Here is a 23,842-nt window from a genome sequence, read left to right as displayed (position 1 = left end):
TACTGTAAAGTCAAATTTAAGTCTTAAATGGGCACTGTACTTTACAATGGTTCATTGATCCATTTTAACCTGCTGGTGTGTATTCAATTGTTTTACAAATAGCTAATTTACCTTCATTTTGTCATTGAAATAGTGAAATAGTTTTGTTTGCCTGTTGAAACCTCCACCTATACTGAAAATATAATAGTGCAATATCCCTATAGAAAAGCTATGTAAACTAGAACAAGAATAAGCAGCATTAAATCAACTTCTCCACTGGAAAGGGAGAGAGAAAGACTATCTCATTGAAAAGGTGTTCCTAAACCAGCCTTGAATACAATTACTTTTTATAAGCTGTTTCCCTTGGATATATTGCCCAGTTTACTATGTAATATTCTCCAGCTTTACAAGAATTGCAAGTTTCTGTTATTCTAGTCAGCTGATTCACTTATTCACTTTCTTCATTCTTTAGAGCAAGGCTGCAAAAAAATAATATAGGTTGCTGGTAACCAAGGTGAGACTTGGTAGTACTGGAGAGATCTAAGTGAACTCAGTGAATTAGCCCACTCTAGCATTACTATTTACACAGATGTATTCAGAAAACTACAGCAAGCACTACAAGTTTCCAGTGCTCGTGCGGTTGGGGTTTATTTGCTCTTGTGCAAATTCATAGCTTCAACCACATGTATGCAATTTTAATGCACTGCTCCATGAGGTGGAAAGAAAAGTTAATAGCATTATGGTTGATCTTGAAGCTGTGGTACTAACATATACTTATTATTTAAGCCTGTGTTTATTGCTCCTTTTACATGCAAGCATTATTGCTCTTTCATTTCCAGTTACACTGGATTTCCCATGTATTCATTCTCCTGTAATCTATCTCCACGAGAGCAGAACAAGCACTACAAAATAGTGTAGTTGTGTCTGTAGCCCTGAAGCTATTAGAGTTACTGCAAATATGTGCAAGAAGCAAGCACTGGGCTAGACTGAGACATTTATTAATTATTTTTATTATTTTAATGAATAAACATCCAGCGCCTCTCTTGCCATTGTGTACGCGCATTTTTATTTAATGGTTTATTCAACCCTGCAACATGCTATGCATTATGTGCTTAGATCAGTGGTCGCGCTCATTTTTTGTTGGCCGTGGCTTTTCAAGGGGTGTATTCCTGGTAGCAAAACCCCACAAATTTTAATAACAAAAGTACAGTTTATAATAAAAAAATTGTATATGCTGATCTTTTGTTTCACAATGGTTTATATTACATTTGTAAAATCTGGAACAAAAGTGGTTAAAGGGGCAGTAAACACTTTTGAGATTTTTATATTAAATGTTTAGTTATACATAATTAAACAACTTTGCAGTATGTGATTTATTTTTGCCTTCTTTCATGTCTTTTAGCTCTGAAAATTGAGCAATTTCTAATTTAGAAGATTTCTCAAGCCTAACTCTGCTACACATCTGTCTCTAATTGGCTTATCAGATAGCAACTGGGAAACAATGCACTCTATACTAACATTAAGCCAGGCTTAGCATTTTAGTATTTTGACTAAAACACAGATTGGCTCCTCCAAATAAGGAGATTCCGAATAGTAAAGGAAAAGAGCGTTGAAAGAAATAGATAATCCAGCTGCAACTCAGTTAAACCCCTCCTTATCTAACTAAAAATGTCAAATTGTTGTTATCAATAAGAGGCAGCGCTCAAAGCAATTATATGTGTAATATAATATAACTTAATAGTGGTGTATAATCAAAGATATCATAAAAGGTTAATATCTACATTTGCGACTAATAACATGTGTGAGAGAGAGAGGAGTAATAATATACAGAGTATTTATTGTACAAAATAAAAGCAATGAATAATATTTAAATATAAAAGGACAGGGGGTGTCTCCCCTAAAAGCAATATAAAAAATTCAACACAGGTAGAAAAATGTCTCACAATCCAACATTAAGGTTTCCTCAATGTCTCTCACTAGAGAGGAAAAGTGTCAAGTAATACCAGAAGTGTTTCTGATTATTTCCAACTGGGTAGTATTCACTGAGATAGAATTGTTATCAAACACTTTAAGCGGATTAGTAGATACATCGCAGATCCTAAAGTATTTTAAATACTGAAGTGCAGTTCACTTGGTTGCGACAGAACGTGTCTGTCTGGGAGAGCAGATTATACCGCTACTCTGGGGTGGATGTTACCCTTTAGCAGAAAGATGGAAGTTGCAGGTACTTATTCACTGTGAGTCCTCTCAGCGGCTCAGCCTGCGTCCAGAAGGGCTCCTTCCTACAAGCGTGTGTGTTGCGGTCACGTGATCAGTCAAATGTCACGTTTGGTGAAGGGTCAGATGTATATCTGATATTCTGTAGCGCTACAGTGCTTGAATAATAGCAGAACAAATACCTTCTCTATTTGGTAAGAGGAATATGGATCTGGTTAGATAGGAATGTTCCAGATAAAAAGTCTCTTGTAAAAGAATTGCCTCCCTCCATTTTTCGTATCAAAAACCACTTCCACCACCCAACCAACCCTCTCCAAATAAAAACACTATCTAAAATAACCTAATCTACCCCATTGCCATGAAAAGGGGCATTTGTATGTGCATTGCCCCTTAAGAGGGCATTTAGCTCTTTTACTGCCCAGCACCCTAACTTAAAAAATAAAACCCAACCCAATGAAACCCTAGCCTAAAACTAACCCCCTGATGATCCACTTACAGTTTTTGAAGTCCCCGCTGAACGATCTTCATCTCCGGCGAAGTCTTCATCCAGACGACCTCTTCAATCTTCAATCCCGGCGGCAACGTCCTGATCAAGCAGAGAGAAGTCTTCATCCATCAAATTAGCCAATAGAATGAGAGCTGCTTAAATCCTATCGGCTGATTTGAAACATGCCAATAGGAATTTAGCAGCCCTAATTCCTATTGGCTGATTCAATCATTTTCAGCCAATTGGAATGCAAGAGACGCCATCTTGAATCACATCCCCTTGCATTGAAGATTCAGAGTACGGCAGCAACCGTATGAAGAGGATGCTCTGGCGCCGGATGTCTTCAGGATGGACGCGCTCCGCACCTCCAGGGATCAAAGATAGAAGATGCAGCCTGGATGAAGATTGAAAGAAGGCCACCTGGATGAAGACCTTCTCTCTGCTTGGATCAGGACGTCGCTGCCAGGATGAAGATGAAGAGGCACCTGGATGAAGACCTTCGCCGGGGATGAAGATCATTTCAAGTGGGACTTCAAAAACTGTAAGTGGATAGTGTTAGGCTTTTTTAAGGGTTTATTGGGTGGGAGTTTTTTTTAGGTTAGGGTCTGGGCAGGTTAAAGAGCTAAATGCCCTTTTAAGGGCAATGCCATACAAATGCCCTTTTCAGGGCAATGGGTAGCTTAGGTTTTTAGATAGTTTTATTTTATTTTGTGGGTTTGGGGTTTGTAATGTTAGTGGTTCTTTGTAATTTTATTTTAAAAAAAGAGCTGATATGTTTACGGGCAATGCCCTTTTAATGGCCATTGGTATCTATTCTAGATAATGTTTTTTTTATTTTGGGGTTTTGTTTTATGGATATTAGAATAGGAATTATTTTTTATTTTTGATAATTTGTTTGTTATTTTGTGTAAAGTATGTGTTAGGAGGTGTTTGTATTTTTTTTTAGTGAAAGAGCTGTTTATCTCAGGGCAATGCCCTACAAAAGGTCCTTTTTAAGGGCCCCTGGTAGTTTGGTGGGTGGGGGTTTGTATAGTGTTAGGGGGTGTTTGTATTTTTTTTTGAGTAAAAGAGCTGTTTATCTCAGGGCAATGCCCTACAAAAAGCCCTTTTAAGGGACCCCCAAAAGGCCCTTTTAAGGACCCCTGGTAGCTTGGGGGTGGGGGTTTGTGATAGTGTTAGGTGGTGTTTGTATTTTTTTGGAGTAAAAGAGCTGTTTATCTCAGGGCAATGCCCTACAAAAGGCCCTTTTAAGGACCCCCCAAAAGGCCCTTTTAAGGGCCACTGGATAGTTTTGGGGGGGTGGGGGGTTTGTATATTGTTGGGGGGTGTTTGTATTTTTTTTTGAGTAAAAGAGTTGTTTATCTCAGGGCAATGCCCTAACAAAAGGCCCTTTTAAGGGCCCCCCGAAAAAAGGCCCCTTTAAGGGGCCCTTGGTAGTCTTATTCTAGAGTAGGGTTTTTATTTTGGGTGGGGTTATTTTTTTAAGGGTATTATAATAGGATCTTAATTTTTTTGGATATATATATATAAAAAAAGTTTAATGGTAGTTTTTTTATTTTTGTAATGTAGGTATTAGTTTTTTAAGCAGGTTAGGTTTTATTTAACAGGTAAGTTTGTATTTATTTTAAATTAGGTAGTTTACTTAAATAGTTAATAACTATTTACTAACTAGTTCTACCTAGTTTAAAATAAATACAAACTTACCTGTGTAATAAAAATAGAACCTTAAACCAGATACAATATAACAATTAGTTATATTGTAGCAGCTAGGTTTTATTTCACAGTTAAGTATTTATATATAGGTATTATTTAGTTAATAATTGTAAATTTAATTTAGATCTAATTTAATTATGTTAAAATTAGGTTTAGGGTTAGGTTAAGGAAATAATATAGTTTAATTTAGCTTGTTGCGATGTGAGGGGGGCTGGTGGTTTAGGGGTTAATAAGTTTATTTAGTTAATAATTGAAAATTTAATTTAGGCTATATTTTTATTATAGTTAAAGTTAGGGGGTGTTTAGGGTTAGGTTTAGGGTTACGTTAGGGCTACGTTAGGGTTAGGGTTATGTTACGGTTAGATTTAGGGGTTAATATAGTTTAATTTAGCCTTGTTGCGAAGTGGGAGGCTGGCGGTTTAGGGGTTAATAAATGTAGTATAGTGGCGGCAATATCGGGAATGGCAGATTAGGGGTTAATCATTTTATTTAGGTAGCGACGATATCGGGAGCGGCAGATTAGGGGTTAATAACTGTAGGCAGACGTCAGCGATGTTGGGGGCAGCAGATTAGGGTTGTTTAGACTCAGGGTTTATGTCAGGTGTTTGGTTTAAACAGTATTTTTATTTTCCCCATAGACATCAATAGGGCCGCGATACTGAACTTTTGTTTCCGCAATCGCAGGTGTAAGTTTTTTTTTTTGGCCGGCTCTCCCCCATGTCTATGGGGAAATGGATGCACAAGCACGTCTCAGCAGCGCTTTGATTGTGTGCGGTATGGAGCTCAACGCAACCATATCACATGCAAAAGGCGTATGTTTTGCAAACCTGTAATAACAGCTCTATAGGAAATTAAATAACGTAACTTTTGTTGCGTTAGTTAATTTCTCTATAGCACTCAAAACTCGTAATCTAGGTGAATGTCTTAAAATAACTACTCTGGATGGCACTCCCCTTGGATCAGGTTTAATCCATTTCAAATCAGCACCCCTAACCTTGACTGTGGGAGTCCCTACATACTGAACAATTGCAGTTTGATGTCATTCATTCTCCTGCACAACCAGTTATTCTTGGTTCTTCCCTTGGTTACGTATTCACAATCCTCAGTTCGACTGGCCTGAGGGAAAGTTGGCCTCCCTGGGGTAAATCCCTGTTTTCACTCCTGCCTGGCTAAGGTACTCCGCTGCATCACGTCCCTATAGCCAGCCTCCAGACCCCTTCTTATCTTCCCTCAGGATATGCAGATTTTATGGATGTTTTTAAAAGAAAGCAGCTGATGTGTTGCCACCTCACCATCCTTACGACTGCAAAATTGACCTCTTTTCTGGAGCCCCACTTCCTAAAGGGAGGACTTATTTGCTCTCCAAAGCTGAAACCAAGGCCATGGAGGAATACATCCAAGAAAACCTAGCTAAAGACTGTAAGGTTTAACTTGGATCAAAGTTCAGAGTAGTGGATCACAACTGCAGGCCAGTAACAGTTATAGGAAATGGAAATCAGAGAGAGGTACTCCTGTTATTTGGTTACAGGAGAAGAGTTTGGAATGAGAGGATATGGCCTGACTTGATAACACTGAGTCCTGTAATGTAGTGCAGGCAAGAGAAGTCTTTTAAGTAGTAGCCTTGTGGTAACAGAAGCTGAGTCAGAATTCCTGAAGCGCTGTGTGAGCAGCGACTGAGCTGTGTAGCGCTGCCTTATGCACAGAGGGAGAAGTGCCTAGTTTGATGCTGCCGCAGGAGCTGTAGAGGGTGTGTGAGAACAGACCAATCAGGCGGCTGGATTTGCTGACAGGCTGAGTTCACGGAGAGCGCACACAGCAGGCAGTGTAAGCAGGAAACGCTGAAATCAGCATGCGGCGGTAGTAACAGAAGCCGTGAGTAAAAAGTTCAGCTTTCAGGTTCCCGGTTTTGTGGAGGCAAGGTGTCCGGTTGTCAGTGAGATATCTTGAGCAATTGTGGTTACAGATGTAAGTCCGCTTTGTAGAGGGGTTGCTTGCAACCACAACCTGCTGCTGGTAGAGATTTTAAGTATAACTCAATTGGAGGAGTTAAAGTTGAGAGCACTAAACGTAGTGCAGAGATTGTAATCCTTATGGATGTTAAATTCAGCGTTGCCAGAGGTTAGAAAAGAGACTGCTTCAAGGTAGCTTGTTCAGTATACTCTAACAGATAAATTGGCAGGCGGAAGGGGGAGGAGTAGCCTAATATAAGGTGTGCTTAAAAGTACATACTTGCTGCCTGTTACCTGACACTGTTACCTGACAAAGACTTATATTCACCCTTTCTCCTCTCCTGCTGGGGCTGGCTTCTTTTTTATCAGTAAAAAGGATGGTGGTCTCGGACCCTGTATCGATTACAGAGCCCTAAACAACATTAGTATCAAGAATCATTATCCTATCCTTTTGATCAATGAACTATATGATTCGCTCTAAAATCCTTGCTACTTTACAAAGTTGGACCTACGTGGAGCGTACAATCTTATTCATATCTTCCCGGGACATTAATGGAAGACTGCCTTCAACATTAGATCAGGGCATTACGAATAACTCGTAATGCCTTTTGGGCTGTGTAATGCCCCTGCTGTCTTCCAAGCATTTGTCAGTTATGTCTTCCGTGACCCTCCTTAATCGCACTGTCATCGTCTTTTGGATGACAGCCTCATATTCTCCTCCACCTTGAGGAGTATAATGAGCATGTAAAACAGGTACTTCTTCGCCTCAGAAACAATTCTCTGGTAGCCAAAACTGGAGAAATTTGAGTTTGATCAAGTTCAGATCCAGTTCTTTGAATATGTTCATCTCGAAGGAAAGTTTTTGCCATGGATCCTACAAAGCTAACCACAGTTCTGGAATGGCCTCAACCCACCTCTTTAAAGGAAACTACAGAGATTCTTGGAGTTCTCCAACTATTATCGCACGTTCATAAAGAAACATAATAAAACATACTCCTTTCTCCTAAAACTTTTCTGTTTTAAGTTTTTTTCAATTTTTGTAAATGCGGTTTTTATCTTTTTGTTATTTTTTGAAGTTCTTCGGGGTAAAAGCTACCTTTGATAGACTCATCAGCTAAATCTTTCAGTTTGTAAAGAGGTTTAAATCCTCTTGTAATCAGACCTTCAATTATAAATATTTCATCTGTGAAATTTTGCTCATAACCTTTTGTGAACATGCCCTTATGTTTTAAAATTCCTGACATGGTCACCGATTTTTAAAACAGGTTTAACCTTTTTCGTTTTTGGAGAAGCTCTGTAAATATTTTTCCAGACGACGAGTAAATTTTCTTGCGTCACTTCTACCGGTTTACAACATATGGTTCTGTGGTATGTATTATTATAACTATGAATTAACTATAAAATATTCTAGTCTTTAAAGTACGGTTAAATCGTTCTACGATTGCTGCTTTAACACAGTTGTTTGCAACAAAATGTTGAATTTTAATTTTTTTCAATAACTTCTGTACGGTTCCATTTAAAAATTCTTTGCCTTTATCAGTCTATATTTTGATAGGTACACGACCATCTTTGAATATTGTTTCAAACCCCTTTGCGATGCTTGGACCAGTTTTATTATGTAATCCAACGCCCCAAGCGTATTTAGAAAAACAATCTATAATCAGTTAGAATATACTTTATACCGTCCATTATATTTTATTGTAATCTATCATGGATTCCAGTCAGCTTGCCATTGTATATCTAAAGAAGGTGATGATTTGTTAGGCTGATATGTTATTGTATAACAAAACAACAGAAATATTTTAAAACTAGTGTTTTCAAATACATCTTTATTAAAGGGACACTAAACACAAATTATAAACCTTCATATATAAGAATAATTTTGCAGCTTTATTTTGTCAAATGAGTATATGTTTTATTGTTTTTTATGTTTTGTTCTTTTCACGTATTTCCCTGTCCCCCAGAACAAAAGAACCTCTGCTTACCGTCACAAACTAATATTCTGATACAGCACAAACTCTCTTTGCACATTTGCAGACTGGGGTAGCCTGCACTCTTGAATCCCCCTAAGGTGGTTTAGCACTGATTCAACTGGTCACTATTGCAAATAATTTATCTGCATATCATGATTGTTGATGTAAAACTGATAATTTTACCTTTTAAAATCATGTGAAACCACAGAAGCTTAGGAGGGGAGGGGGAAAAGTAAACACAAGCTTGCATACATTGTCTAAAGTATTAGCCCAAGCCTCCCTGGAAAAAAGTGAAACAAACTCATTTTTTAGATGTATTTTAGAATAGAATGATGCAAAATAAACAATTAATGTATATTGCAATAATGTTTCACTTTCAATTATGAAACATTTTATGTGTTGTTGAAAATGTCACGTTTAAATGTCCTTTAACAGTGTCCTTGAATATTGTAATGAAAGACAGCACCTCTTATGATATACTGGGGCACAGGAAAGGATTAGCCAAATCCCATTGCAAAGTCCAAAAAAGTAATTTTCCAGCCTCCAGTAAAATTTAAAAGACCTTTATTTTCTCTTTACAGGGGTCCATCATACAAACAACATTTCAAAACCACAACCTGGTTCTTAATCATGGTTCTTAATCATGGTTCTTAATCATGTCTCCTTAATCATGATTAAGAACCAGGTTGTGTGGTTTGAAACGTTGTTTGTATGATGGACCCTGTAAATAGAAAATAAAGGTATTTTAAATTTTACTGGAGGCTGGAAAATTACGTTTTTGGCCTTTAACAGTGTCCATCAGAATGTGAAAGAGGCAAGCCATAAATTGGTTGTTATCTTTGTTTTTGTTGTGGCTGCAATGATGCAGAGCAAAATTATGTGGTAACCAAAACTTTGCCACAACATAGCCACAATAAAACATAATTTATGTAAGAACCTTACCCTGATAAATTAATTTCTTCATAGTGGCAAGAGTCATGAGCATAGTGACGTAGGGGATAGACTTACCATCCTACCAGGAGGGGCAAAGTTTCCCAAAACCTCAAGCATCCCGATAAATACACCGCCCTCACCACACCCACGATTCAGTTTTTATGAATAGCCAAGTAGTGGGGTGATAAAAAAAGGAGTAAAAAAAGGCATCAACAAAGGGAGTTGGGAAGATAATTGTGCTTTATACAAAAAAAGTCAGTAACCATCAAAAAAAGGGTGGGCCTCATGGACCTCTTGCCAATATGGAAAGAAATGTAATTTATCAGGCAAGTTCTTACATAAATTATGTTTTTCTTTCATCGTAATTGGCTAGAGTCCATGAGCTAGTGACGTATGGGATATCAATACCCAAGATGTGGAACTACACTGCAAGAGTCACTAGAGAGGGAGGGATAAAAAATAAAAAAAACAGCCCAAATGCTGAAAAAAATAATCCGCAACCCAAAATATAAGTTATTCTCATGAAGAAAAGAAAAAACTTAAAACATCAGCAGAAGAATCAAACTGAAAACAGCTTCCTGAAGAACTTTTCTACCAAAGGCTGCTTCAGAAGAAGCAAATACATTAGTAAATGTATGCAAAGAGGACCAAGCCGCTGCTTTGCAATCTGATCAACGGAAGCTTCATTCTTAAAAGCCCACAAACTGATCTAGTAGAATGAGCTGTAATTCTCTGAGGCGGGGCTTGACCCGACTCCAAATAAGCTTGATGAATCAAAAGCTTTAGCCAAGGAAATAGCAGAGGCCTTCTGACCTTTCATAGGACCAGAAAATATAACAAATAGACTAGAAGTCTTCCTGAAATCTTTAGTAGCTTCAGACATAATATTTCAAAGCTCTCACCACATCCAAAGAATGTAAGGATCTTTCCAAAAGGATTCTTAGGATTAGGACACAAGGAAGGGACATAGAATTTCTTTACTAATGTTATTAGAATTCACAACCTTAGGTAAAAATTCAAACGAAGTCCGCAAAACCCCCTTATCCTGATGAAAAATCAGAAAAGGAGATTCACAAGAAAGAGCAGATAGCTCAGAAACTCTTCTAGCAGAAGAGATAGCCAAAAGGAACAACACTTTCCAAGAAAGTAGTTTAATATCCAAAGAATGCATAGGCTCAAAAGGAGGAGCCTGTAATGCCTTCAAAACCAAATTAAGACTCCCAAGGAGGAGAAATTGATTTAATGACAGGCTTAATACGAACTAAAGTCTGTACAAAACAGTGAATATGAGGAAGATTTGCAATCTTTCTGTGAAATAAAACAGAAAGAGCAGAGATTTGTCCCTTCAAGGAACTTGCAGACAAACCCTATCCAAACCATCCTGGAGAAACTGTAAATTCTTTGGAATTCTAAAAGAATGCCAAGAGAATTTATGAGAAGAACACCATGAAATATAAGTCTTCCAAACTCGATAATAAATCTTCCTAGAGACAGATTTACGAGCTTGTAACATAGTATTAATTACAGAATCAGAGAAACCTCTATGACTTAGTACTAAGCGTTCAATTTCCATACCTTTAAATTTAATGATTTGAGATCCTGAAGGAAAAACGGACCTTGAGACAGTAGGTCCGGCCTTAATGGCCCAGGTTGGCAACTGGACATCCGAACAAGATCCGCATACCAAAACCTGTGGGGCCATGCTGAAGCCACCAGCAACACAAATGATTGTTCCATGATGATCTTGGAGATCAGTCTTGGAAGAAGAACTAGAGGCGGGAAGATATAAGCAGGTTGATAACACCAAGGAAGTGTCAGTGCATCTACTGCTTCTGCCTGAGTATCCCTGGACCTGGACAGGTATCTGGGAAGTTTCTTGCTTAGATTAGAAGCCATCAGATCTATTTCTGGAAGACCCCACTTCTGAACAATCTGAGAAAACACATCCGGATGGAGAGACCACTCCCCTGGATGTAAAGTCTGACGGCTGAGATAATCCGCCTCCCAATTGTCTACACCTGGGATATGAACCGCAGAAATTAGACAGTAGCTGGATTCCGCCCAAACAAGTATCCAAGATACTTCTTTCATAGCTTGGGGACTGTGAGTCCCACCCTGATGATTGAAATATGCCACCGTTGTGATATTGTCTGTCTGAAAACAAATGAACGGTTCTCTCTTCAACAGAGGCCAAAACTGAAGAGCTCTGAGAATTGCACGGAGTTCTAAAATATTGATTGGTAATCTCGCCTCTTGAGATTTCCAAACCCCTTGTGCTGTTAAGAGATCCCCAGTCAGCTCCCCAACCTGAAAGACTCGCATCTGTTGTGATCACAGTCCAGGTTGTCCGAACAAAAGAGGCCCCTTGAACTAAATGCTGGTGATTTAACCACCACGTCAGAGAGTGTTGAACATTGGGATTTAAGGATATTAATAGTGATAACTTTGTATAATCCCGGCACCATTGATTCAGCATGCAAAGCTGGAGAGGTCTCATGTGAAAACGAGCAAAGGGAATCGCGTCCTGATGCTGCAGTCATGAGGCCTAAAACTTCCATGCACATAGCCACTGAAGGGAATGACTGAGACTGAAGGTGCCGACATGCTGCAACCATTTCAAATGTCTCTTGTCTGTTAGAGACAGAGTCATGGACACTGAATCTATCTGGAAACCTAAAAAGGTGACCCTTGTCTGAGGAATCAAAAAACTTTTTGGTAAATTGATCCTCCAACCATGTTTTCGAAGAAACAACACTAAAAGACTGAGCTACTACCAAGATATCGTCCAAATAAGGAAACACCATAATACCCTGTTCACTGATTACAGAGAGTAGGGCACCCAGAACATTTGAAAAAGATTCTTGGAGCTGTTGCTAGGCCAATGGAAGAGCAACAAATTGGTAATGCTTGTCCAGAAAAGAGAATCTCAGGAACTGATAATGTTCTGGATGAATCGGAATATGAAGGTAAGCATCCTGCAAGTCTATTGTAGACATATAATCTCCTTGCTGAACAAAAGGCAGAATATTCCTTATAGTCACCATCTTGAAAGTTGGTACTCTTACATAACGATTCAAAATTTTCAGATCCAGAACTGGTCTGAATGAATTTTCTTTCTTTGGGACAATGAATAGATTTGAATAAAACTCCAGACCTTGTTCCTGAAAAGGAACCGGCATGATTACCCCTGAAACCTCCAGGTCTGAAAACACACTTCAGGAAAACCTGGCTTTTACTGGATTCACTGGGATGCATGAGAGAAAAAAATCTTCTCACAGAAGGTCTTACTCTGAATCCTATTCGGTACCCCTGAGAGACAATGCTCTGAATCCATTGATTTTGGACAGAATTTGCCCAAACATCCTTTAAAAACCTTAATCTGCCCCCTACCAGCTGAGCTGGAATGAGGGCCGCACCTTCATGCGGACTTAGGGTCTGACTTTGGTTTCTTAAAAGGCTTGGATTTATTCCAATTTGAAGGAAGGCTTCCAATTGGAAACAGATTCCTTGGGGGAAGGATTAGGTTTTTGTTCCTTATTTTGACGAAAGGAACGAAACGATTAGAAGCCTTAGATTTACCCTTAGTTTTTTTATCCTGAGGCAAAAAAACTCCCTTCCCCCCCAGTAACAGTTGAAATAATAGAATCCAACTGAGAACCAAATAAATTATTACCTTGGAAAGAAAGAGATAGTAATCTAGACTTAGATGTCATATCAGAATTCCAAGATTTAAGCCACAAAGCTCTTCTAGCTAAAATAGCTAAAGACATGGATCTAACATCCATTTTGATAATATCAAAAATAGCATCACAAATAAAATGATTAGCATGTTGCAGTAAACGAACAAGGCTATATAAGTCAGAATCCAATTCTTGTTGCGCTAAATTCTCCAACCAAAAAGTTGAAGCAGCTGCAACATCAGCCAAAGAAATTGCAGGCCTAAGAAGATGACCTGAATATAAATAGGCTTTCCTTAGATAAGATTCAAGCTTACTATCTAAAGGATCTTTAAAGGAAGTACTATCTTCCATAGGAATAGTGGTTCGTTTAGCAAGAGTGGAAATAGCCCCATCAACTTTGGGGATCTTTTCCCAAAACTCTATTGATATTGCTGCTAAAGGATACAATTTTTTAAACCTTGCAGAAGGTTTAAAAGGAGTACCCGGCTTATTCCATTCCTTATAAATCATATCAGAAATAGCATCAGGAATAGGAAAAACCTCTGGAGTAACCACAGGAGGTTTAAAAACAGAATTTAAACGTTTACTGGTTTTAATATCAAGAGGACTAGCTTCCTCAATATCCAAAGTAATTAACACTTCTTTTAACAAAGAACGCATATACTCCATTTTAAATAAATAAGTAGATTTGTCAGTGTCAATCTCTGAGGAAGGATCTTCTGAATCAGATAGATCCTCATCAGAGGTGGATAATTCATTATGTTGTCGGTCATTTGAAATTTCATCAACTTTATGAGAAGTTTTAAAAGACCTCTTACGCTTATTAGAAGGTGGAAATGCAGACAAAGCCTTCTAAATAGAATCAGTAACAAATTCTTTAAAATTCATAGGTATATCATGTACATTAGAAGTTGAAGGAACTGCAACCGGCAATGTACTATTACTGATGGACACCCTATCTGCATGTAAAAGTTTATCATGACAACTAATACAAATGACATTAGGAGATATAATCTCCACAATTTTACAACAAATGCACTTGGCTTTGGTAGAACCGATGTCAGGCAGCAAAGTTCCAACAGATACTTCTGAGGCAGGATCGGATTGAGACATCTTGCAAAATGTAAAAGAAAAAACAACATATAAAGCAAAATTATCAATTTCCTTATATGACAGTTTCAGGAATGGGAAAAAATGCAAATAGCATAGCCCTCTGACATTGAAAAAAGGCAAGAGGCAAAAGCAATGGGGCAATAAATAATGAAAAAAGTTTGGCGCAAAGTATGACGCACAACGTAACTGAAATGTTTTTGGCGCCAACCATGTCCGGAAATGACACACTCGCGTCACTAACGACACAACCCTGTGTGAAACCTCTGCGTCAATTACGATGCCGGAAATGACGAACTTGCGTCAACGGACGTTCCTTTTGTGCCAAAAAAATTCTCACGCCAAGAATGACGCAATAAAGTGTAGCATTTGGCGCACCCGCGAGCCTAAGTCAGCCCGCAATTTGAAACAAAGTAGTCAATTGAAAAAAAGACTAAACCCCAGGTAGAAAAATATTTTTTCATATTAACTTTCACCAAATATGAAACTGACAATCTGCAAAAGGAAATACATGAACCTGACTCATGGCAAATATAAGTACAATACATATATTTAGAACTTTATTTAAATGCATAAAGTGCCAAACCATAGCTGAGGTGTCTTAAGTAATAAAAACCTACTTACCGAAAGACACCAATACACATATAGCAGATAGCCAAACCAGTACTGAAACAGTTATCAGTAGAGGTAATGGTATATGTGAGTATATCGTCCGATCTGAAAGGGAGGTAGGAGATGAATCTCTACGACCGATAACAGAGAACCTATGAAAAAGATCTTCTGTGAGGAAAACCATTGCATTCAATAGGTTATACTCTCCACGTCCCTCTGATATTCGCTGTACTCTGAGAGGAATCGGGCTTCAAAATGCTGAGAAGCTCATATCAACGTAGAAATCTTAGCACAAACTTACTTCACCACCTCCATAGGAGGCAAAGTTTGTAAAACTGAATTGTGGGTGTGTGGTGAGGGGTGTATTTATAGGGGATTTTGAGATTTGGGAAACTTTGCCCCTCCCTGGTAGGATTGTATATCTCATACGTCACTAGCTCATGGACTCTTGCCAATTACATGAAAGAAATGTAGTTTCACAGCAGTAATGCCACAGACAGCACTAATACCCCCTATCATTTCATTAGCTATGACAGCTTGCTAACCTCTTAGATACTAGAGAAGGTAGCAGCACATTGAGTTGCAGCCTTCCATGGCACCCAGAGAGTTACCCTACAGCCCTAACCCTAAACACTACATTCTAAAGATAACCCCAAAATGTAACTAGTGATTTTGTCACTTTGGATTCACTGTTACCAGTGTAATGATGTCATTGTCTCTGTGACATTTTGGAAGTGCCCTTCAAGTACTATTCAAGATTATTTGTGACTCTAATTTGGAGTCAAACAAAATTTATCAGACGATTTATTTTTAGAGGGTTTACGGCACAAATAGGTCACTTTCCATTTAAACGTGATCACAATAGTGGGTTTTTGGCTATATCTCTGACCCAAAAATGCATTTTTAGATTGTTGAAAAAGCCATATTTTTAACATGGAGGCAATTTATTTTTTCAGCAATCACAATCCAGCTTCTTGATATTTTCAACAGATATTCAAGACAATTTTACACTTATCGAATTTGATGCCAAAAGGCAGATAAAATCCTGAACTGACCTTTTTGACATCTTGCTAAGTACTCTGAGACCATTTGGAATAATTCTATTATGTTGCACTGGTGCAATATACTTTGAAATGACCACAGGTGACATTTTAGAGTTGTATTTGCATACATGGGGGCCGATTTAACATGCTGCGAATGCAGCAGTTTCCGTGTTAACCGTTAGGCCTTGCTGGAAACATAAATTAAGAAGCAGCGGTCTTAAGACTGCTGACTCCTTAATTTATCCGCCAACTCTGAGGCGGCGAATAGCATCATCCCGATCCGATAGGGATGATTGACACCCGTCTTTAATCTGCAGGAGCGGCATTGCACAAGCATTTCACTAGAAATGCTTGTGCACTGTTAAATAACGACAGTGTATGCTGTCAGCATTTAGCGATGTCTGGCGGACATGATCCGCTACAGCAAATCACGTCCGCCTGCATCATAATAAATCAGCCCCATGGACGCCTATTTAACAAAGGTCTGTCGGACATGATCCAACAGTGTGGATCAGGTCCGACAGACATCGCTGAATGCGGAGAGCAACACGCTCTCCGTATTCAGCATTTCACCAGCAGCTCTTGTGAGCTGCTGGTGCAACGCCGCCCCCTGCAGATTCGCGGCCAATCAGCCGCCAGCAGGGGGGTGTCTATCAACCTGATCGGGTTGAATTGTGGCGATCTCTGTCCGCCTCATCAGAGAAGGCGGACAGGTTATGGAGCAGCGGTCTTTAGACCGCTGCTCTATAACTTAAGTTTCTGGCGAGTCTGAAGACTCGCCAGAAACACAGGCCCTCAAGCTCCATTCAGAGCTTTATAAATGGGCCTTCCCTTCTCATCACTATTGTATAGTCTGTCTGCTGTGGCCAGGGCACACATTTACATATGTATATATGTATTGAGTACGTGGTATACTGTACATCTTCAGGAAAAGTTAGATCAGAAAAGGTGTGTAGCAATCTGTAAATGTTTGTTCCTAATTTACATTAACTTTGTTGTGACTGACACTTCCAGAAAAGACATCTTCATAACTAGGCTTTCAAATGGGATTGTGCCTTGTTTTCCTGCTTTTCCGGCTACGTTATTGAACTCCCGGTCACAAAGCGCAATCCCGTTCTAAAGCCTGTTCACAAAAGTACAGTTTTACTTGAAAACTTGGGCACAAAGATGTGGTTTCTTTTCACATCTCGGGCAGAAAGGTGCGGTTTCTTTTCACTTCTCGGGCAGAAAGGTGCGGTTTCTTTTCACATCTCGGGCAGAAAGGTGTGGTTTCTTTTCACATCTCGGGCAGAAAGGTGCGGTTTCTTTTCACATCTCGGGCAGAAAGGTGTGGTTTCTTTTCACATCTCGGACAGAAAGGTGCGGTTTCTTTTCACATCTCGGACAGAAAGGTGCGGTTTCTTTTCACATCTCGGGCAGAAAGGTGCGGTTTCTTTTCACATCTTGGGCAGAAAGGTGCGGTTTCTTTTCACATCTCGGGCAGAAAGGTGCGGTTTCTTTTCACATCTCGGGCAGAAAGGTGCGGTTTCTTTTCACATCTTGGGCAGAAAGGTGCGGTTTCTTTTCACATCTCGGGCAGAAAGGTGTGGTTTCTTTTCACATCTCGGGCAGAAAGGTGCGGTTTCTTTTCACATCTCGGGCAAAAAGGTGCGGTTTCTTTTGAAATCATGGACATGAAGGAGGGATCCCATTTGCATGACATTTTTGTGGCTACATTATTACAATGGAGAGGTTTCACGGTTTACAGTGTGTAAACTGATTAAAATTCTGTTTTAGAAGATAAGATAAGTTGCAGCCACTTCCTTCTAATAAAAACCCCATAGTTTTCTTCTTTATTTCAGATGCATATATTGCCAAACCAGGAAACTGTTCTTTAAAAATCAATAATTGTGAATATTAAAAAATGTATACATGTATATGTATGTATATATCTGTGTACTTATGTATGTGTATGTATGCATGTGTGCACACATACACGCACACACATATCTACACATATAAATACACACACACACACACACATACATATACACCTTTGAGCTCTTCCCAGTCCACCTTCTTATAAAACATATCCCTTTAAATCATTGTTAAAACATTTATTTCAATAAAAACCTAAATATATGTCAGTAGAAAAGAATAGTCTAAGGGGCCGAATTATCAAGCTCCGAATGGAGCTTGATGCCCCTTGTTTCCGGCAAGCATGAAGTCTAAAGACCGCTGCTGTATAACTTGTCCACCTACTCTGAGACGGCGGACAGAAATCAACCCGATCAAATATGATAGGGTTGATTGACACCCCCTGCTAGCGGCCTGCAGGGGGCGGTATTGCAGAAGGTATTGGTGAACTGCTTGTGCAATGATATTGATAAGCTTGATAAACATGCCCCTTAATGTTAGTGAAGGAGTCCAACATTCGACCTTTGCCTTCGCGCACCTTCTGTTTAGTGCACCTTCAGCTTAGCGCAGCTTCGTTTTAGCGCTCACGCAATAGTCTAAATGAGTTTATCAGTGTTTCCCCCCATAGAAGTCTATTATCTAAGGGATTTAGCTCAACTACGCTATCTGACTTCCAAATGTTAGCACACCCTATGCTTTTGCTCGAGCTCTAACATATTACATTGCCATTGCAACATAAGTGCCAAAATTAAAGCGCTATTGATTTAATAGCACTTATATTTTTGTGCTCCACTTGTAATCTAGATTAAAAGAGACAGTCTAATTGTTTTAAAAGATAGATAATCCCTTTATTACCCATTCCCCAGTTTTGCACCACTATCACTCTTATATTAATATACTTTTTCCTCTAGACTGCCCCTTATCTCAGTGCTTTTTATTTTTTTAGCTTCTACAGTCTTGTCTTTTAGCCAATTAGTACTGGTTCTTGTGAACCTATTGTCATATTCCACAGGAGGGAGCACAATGTTATTTTAATGGCAAACATAAACTAGCACTGTATGGCTGTTGTGCAAGATTGTAAAAAGCCAAAGAAAAAAAACAAAAAAAAAAACCCAACAAAACACTGAAATAAGGGGTTATACAAGCTGAGAAATGTGTAGTAAAGGCGCTATCTATCTTTTTAAAAATCAAGTAGACTGTCCCTTTCAATAAATAGCTTATGTAAATATAATTTCTTTGCTAAACCTCTTCACAGAAGTTCGGTATGTTCACTGGGTGCCCTAAAATATAGTATAATAATTAATAGCTGCTGTATTTAGTGTACGCGGTTTAGTGTTGCAATCTTATAACCAATCAAATATTGCATCATAGCACAATTATATTCAGTCTATTCAGTATTTTATCTGCACAATCAGCAAACCAGAGGTTTGCTTTTACAACAAATCCATAAACTGAGAATAAGACTATAAACAAGCATTGCCTTTTGTTTTCTTGGAACTGCACTACAATTTTATAATCAAGGAAATGCTGAATAAGTGAGGATATCTTTTACCTCTCTTTTATATGAAAACATAGTTTTGTGCACAATGTAAATGTATTTAGGGTAGGAAGGATAAGGTCAATTATGTGCTACACTAGAAAAATCATGAAATATTGTAATGCTTGTGACCCTGCAGCAGAGGATGTGAGAATATAGTAGGATAATAGGATTAATTATTAAGCTAATTTAATCGGTTATTTAGCATTCAATCACTGCTGGAGTGAGAACCAAATGCAATAATAATGGGAAATTTGGTTTAACTAATCTGATTATTCTTTATTAAAAGGGATTCAAGTGTTAAAGATGATTAGCTTGGTTTGCATGACCCCATCAGGTTACTGTAGAATGTAATGTATTACACAGATAATAAATGTCTAGAATGTCCAACGGTTTATGCCATTTAAGCTCTTGTCTATATATATAAACTCTTCAAATCCTGTGTATCCAGCGCCGATATCTGATGATGTCATACAAAATGGCCGTGTAACCGCCGTAGCCATAAAAAAAGACTACATCTTTCAGAGAAAGGTTGGCCAGTCACAAATCTGCCATACAACAGGCATATACAAATGGAAATTCAGACCAATCAGAGGCCAGACATTTTCTTCAAGCAGGCCATCGAATTTCCTCGTAGTAAACACTATTGATTGACCATGTGCGCGTCTTAATGGGGTGTACATAACCAAGGTTGCTACAACGGAGAAACTGGCCTCACTGCCTCAAGCTACATCACAGGATGAACCAGCAAATAAATATAAATATATATTTGTCATCTTTTTTAACTTACTTTATATTTCAGGATACATTATTAGCCAGATGCTAATAAATATAGGGAAATAAATGAAGAATTAATGTACTGTGTGTTGGCTGCTAAATACATTTCAAACCTTTTAATTCCTTAGTATAAATATAATTTTCTTAATGTAGGTAATATATTTAATGTATTTGTTATGCTCTTGTTTAAATAGATGCCTGCATCTTAAAGAAAGGACCTTAAGAGAATTGTTATGCCTGACTTTAGTTAATTAAATTGTGCATTTTATTGAGTCCATTTCAGGTGTCAAACTACTTGGGAGATAGTATTCAACAACTCTTCTAGAGTCTGATGATGAAAATCCTTAAAAGTGGAATTAATGAAAGGGATTGTAACCTATAAAGGGTTAACTTCTCCAGCAAAATGTAGCCACATTGCTAAGTTTAGGCAGCAATGAGAATCCTAATGGGTTAGTGAGACTTACTCAATTCTATGTCCCAGTGTCTGGTGGCTGACTAATGATTTGAAACTTACTGTAACTATACCATGCAGTAATCATTTAAAGCAGTGTCCTCTGTAGGTGCCTAACAGTTTGTTGGCTGAGGGCCTGGTGGCACATAGACCTTATACTCTATGGTGTTTTGTTGTGGATTCGAAGTGTCACTCATCCTGTCTGCTTTAGAAGAAATGCATGTGGTCAAGGCAACAATAACGAGTGACCACTCTGCAACAGGCAGAGGCTGCAGGTGTGAATCTGTACCAGAGGGCATGAGCTCTCTGAGAGATCTCCCTCAGGGTCTATGGTGTATTTTGAAATGAGTGGACCTTTTTACCAAGTCCTTTATTAGTTGGTTTGACAGTTTCAGGACCTCTTGACCTCAGAAAATCGTTAAACATAAATGTCAGTCAAACAAAATAAAGGAAACTTTGTCCCATATATCTGAATATCTTTCTAATGACTTGATTTATAGTTGCAATTGCAACATAGGTATACATATGTGCTTAAGTATGTGCTAATACATGCATTCTAACCATCCGAGAAAATTAATTTGATATCCTTAAATGATTTTAGATCATCTAGACATGGAAGGTGAGGTGAAAAAAAAGCTAAATAAAAATGTCCTTTCCTTAAATTGACCTTGCGATAAATTAACATTGTGGGTGATTTAAAATGCCTTGAATGCAATAAAACCTTGTTTGCTGCAAATGGTTTTTAAAAGCCAAACACGATTTGGAGGAACTTATGAATAAGGCTAGCTATGGTCATTAAAATATCCATTGTTTAGCGGTTCCTTAATTGATAATATCTGTGAAAGCCTTTTAGGGACATATATGTGGCAGGGTTCGGCTTATGTGTGACATATTGCCTTCCAGATGTCAGAATTGGAAAACTCTAATTTTGACTTTCATGTCCCTTAAACCATACACGTTCAAAATAAATTAAAGGAACAGTAAATACAAACATTTTATTTTGTGATTCAGATAGCGAATAAACAACTTTCCAATTTACTTCTGTTATCCAATTTACATTCTTCCCTTGGTTTCCTTTGTTAAAAACATACCTAGGTAGGTTTAGGAGGAGCAATGCACTACTGGGAGCTAGTTACTGATTGGTGGCTGCACATATATGCTTTGTGTCATTGACTCACTTATGTGTTCAGCTAGCTCTTAGTAGTGCATTGTTGCTCTTTCAACATAGGATACCAAGATAATGAAGCAAATTTGATAATTGAAATAAATTATAACAGGCCACCAAAAAGGCCTAGAGGCTCTGGCCCCAATTTATAGAAGTCTGGCGGACCTGATCCGACAGTGCGGATCAGGTCCGCCAGACCTCGCTGAATACGACGAGCAATACGCTCGCCGTATTCAGCATTGCGCCAGCAGCTCCCAAGAGCTGCTGGTGCAACGCCGCCCCCTGCAGACTTGCGGCCAATGGGCCGCCAGCAGGGGGGTGTCAATCAACCCGATCCTACAGAGCTTGATAGATAGGCCCCTCTATCTTTAAAAAAAAGTGTATTTTTAATTTTCTATTTTTTTTAAATGTTGCTTTAACTTTAAACCATCACAGATTGTTTGACAAAGCAGGTGATTTCTTTTAAAACCGTGGATATTAGGGGGCTCCTAAGGCTTAAGAGAGCTGAGGTTTGAATTGTTACCCTCCATCAGTGTTCCCTCTAATTTCTTTGGACACTGTGCGCAAAATCCTTTGACTGTACAATTTTTGGCCAAGTGACTAAAATGTGTGCACACTTTATTCTTGAGTTTAGTAAAACTTAAAAATGTTATAAAGTTAGCAACACACATACTCAAATCCTCCCACAAACACACTCACTATTTCAAACATGCACTCATTTACTCACACACTCTCTCACACATTCTCTCTCTCTCTCTCTCTCTCTCTCTCTCACACTCACACACATACTTTCTCTCACACAGATACAGACACTCTCACAATCTCACACACAGACTCTATCTCATGCAGACTTTCTCTCTCACACACACAATCTTACTCTCACATGCACACATTCACACACACACTCAGACACAATCTCACTCTCTCACATACACAAAGACACTTTCAGGGGTCTATTTATCAAAGCGTCAACTGAAAATATGCTTGAATTCCGTGTCATATTTGTCGCAAGATTGATCCGCTGTAGTTATCAAAGCGTCAAGATTGGCAAATGTTGAACTTTGTGACGTAAAATACGATCCTGCAATCTCAATCCAACTCAGATCGATGCTTGCGTCATTACAGATGTTTCGAATTCAGATTCAACTCTATTTGAACCTTTTCTAAATTTATCAAACATTTAACAGGTACGCTTGCGTGTATTCCGACGCAGCATACCTAGTTTTCAATCCGCCACCCTTCAGGTTGCGGATGCCATAGAAGTTAATGGGAGTCTGAAAATACAGAAAGCTTATGTTCGATGCTGCAAGAGAATGAAGAATATTACATAATAAAAGTAAATTAGAAACTCTATTAAAATTGTATACCCTTTTTAAATCAAACAATATTATTGCTCCACATTTGGTGCACTAGTAGATACAGGGATAAAAATGAAAAATACATTACTACTTATGGATTATGTTACAAATTTGTCTCTCATTACAAAGCAAAGGGACAATATTTCTACAAATGTGTTGAAATGTTTTGCCCCAAACTTGTCGCACTAATAGATATAAAGATAAAAATGAAATACAGAACTTAATATAGCTAACTTCCTTTTAATTTTTTTGCGAAAAATCTATGTGTACCATGTTTAAGCCATGTAATACAAGTCACACTCTCCACTTTGCACCAATTTTGACGCAACACTTTTCGCAACAATTATGATGCAAACTCCTAAACAACCCACACACTAGTGAATTTTTCAACCACTTCTGATTGGAATATGCATAATCACATGATTTATGACATCAGCCAATCTGATTCAAATATACATTTTAAACTATTAATAACAAATCAAAATGCTCGATACTTGTGTCATTGATCACTCATCAGAACTTGTAAGTGCCATTTGATACATTGTGTATTATACTTTGAAAGTATGTATATGTGAAATTAGTATTAAAGATAAACATTGATGCTGACATTAGGACACGCAGTGTAATATTTTAGACAATGATTTTAAAATTCAAATTGATGTTTGATTCAATATAATCTAAAGCTGACAGCTCAAAGGGATAGCCCACCTAACATTAAACTGTCATGATTCAGATACAGCAGAAATTAAAATCACGTCTTTACTGTTGTGCTATTTTCAGTGTATTTCTTCCCACTCTTGAATTTCTTTTTCAATAAGAAATGTCATCTTACATGCCAGCCCATTTTATAACACCTGTGAAGGGCTGTTTTTTAAAACTAGATTGCAATCAGGAGGGTTTACACAGGTACAGAGAGAAAACTGGCCCAGCTCTTAGAATATCCATTGATTGCAAATAAATAC

The sequence above is a fragment of the Bombina bombina genome, chromosome 2, assembly GCF_027579735.1.
Source record: "Bombina bombina isolate aBomBom1 chromosome 2, aBomBom1.pri, whole genome shotgun sequence".
Classification (NCBI taxonomy): domain Eukaryota; kingdom Metazoa; phylum Chordata; class Amphibia; order Anura; family Bombinatoridae; genus Bombina; species Bombina bombina.
Note: the sequence above shows the minus strand (reverse complement) of the source record.